Below are 1,854 nucleotides of genomic sequence, written 5' to 3'. Positions count from 1 at the left end.
AATAATGTGTTAGGCGCCATTCAACTTGGAAAGAACGGATAAAGTGGTGCTTCCCTGACATTGACTTCATAAATATGTTTGACTGGGAATCAACACTTAGAAATGTAGAATGAAAAGCAGCCCGGTGCACAAACATTCCGCGTTAATGTAGGCAGTTTAATCTGATAATTATATTAGTGACTGAATTCACGGCTTGAACCCGAGATCTTGAATATAAACATATTTGATTTTACCAATTAACTAAGAAAATAAATATCAAGCTCCAAAGATCAAGTTGACTTACTAGACTTTGAATCCCGTAATTAATGCACTTTAATCATTTCTGTTCTCTGTTTTCTTGAGTAGTTAGCTTGCAAAATCAGTAGACTTGGTCGGCAAGATTATCAGTGTCAAACTGCCAATAATAATACATTATTAATGTTGCAAGTGTGAGGAACTCTGAATTGTAATGAATTAGGTCCACTTCAAAAAGAACAAAGAGAAGTGAGTAGTTTATAAGATGAGAGACTCATTAATTTTAAAAAGTATTAAGGTGAAATACCTTAAAATTTTGAGTAGTGCTAGAGAGCCAATGGCCTAAACGTACAATGTGTACAATGGGCTAAATCTTTGGTTTATGAATAAAATGAACATCACCTATACTATCTAGAATAACCATCCGGATACCAGGGATAATAAACATCTCATGTTATAAAAAGCTAATTTTTGGTTCACCAAAATTCGAACTCTTGACTTTCCGGATCTGGAACTCTAATACCATGTCCTGAAACCACTCATTCCAAAAGCGTAACCTAACAGGATAATGTAACACTAATAACCATATCCTTAATACTTTCTAAACCTTCATTGTAAACATTGTACACTTAGGTCATTGGCTCCCTATACTTTTTTTAAAATTTTAATTTGGATATTTGTTTTCTCACTTGGTTTCTCCCGATGGTGGACAACACCTATCCAAGACTTAAAACAGGGGAAGGAGACTTCTACCAAAACTTGATTGCACCAAAATATTTAGACTTATAAGTTTACCACCTACCATTAATATGTACATATCACTGTTATTATTCACTAGTTCTGACATAGATTGCTAGACAAAGATGTATGTAAATTATGAGAATAATCACTAACGAAAATACTATATGTTCACATATAAATTATTCAGACTACTGAAAACATTTACGAGATTGCTGTTACTGTTTATAATTTCCAGAAGGACTGGGAGAGGGAGTCATAGAGCCGCCATTTGAGTTCATATGAGGTTGAGTAAAAGCTTGAGCTTCAGCTTACTTAGGATCCAAGTGCAGCAGTGCTGCTCAAACAATTTCAAATTCAAGTTCTCAAGTGCATGTTTGGGCGTCATTATTTTGTTAAAAAAAGATATTTTTTCAATGAAAAAAGATCTTTTTTTATTTTTTAACGTGTTTGGCAAATTTTTAGTAGTAAAAGTAAAAGCACTAGTAAAATCAAAAAAAGATCTTTTTTGAGAAGCTGTAATTTACATCTTTTTTTAAAAGATTTTTTTTCCTTAAAAAAAAAGATGTTTTTCATGTAATAAATAAACAAAAAAGTACTTTTATATTATTATACCCAAACATAATTGATTGATAAAAAGATCTTTTTTACATGAGATATCCAAACATAAAATTACTTTTACTTCTCTATAAGATCTTTTAAAAAAAAATAACTCGAAAAAAGATCTTTTTTTTAAAAGCTCACCTAAACAAGTCCATTGTAATTATCGTTTGTAAATTGTAATGTTAAAATGAATATTATCTTTATTTTGTGTTTATTATTTCTGTATAGTACACCGTGATAAAGTTTAGGTTTCAAGTATTTTAAGGACATTGGTGTTCT

This window comes from Arachis ipaensis, chromosome B05, assembly GCF_000816755.2.
Source record: "Arachis ipaensis cultivar K30076 chromosome B05, Araip1.1, whole genome shotgun sequence".
Classification (NCBI taxonomy): Eukaryota; Viridiplantae; Streptophyta; class Magnoliopsida; order Fabales; family Fabaceae; genus Arachis; species Arachis ipaensis.
This window is presented reverse-complemented; position numbering follows the sequence as displayed.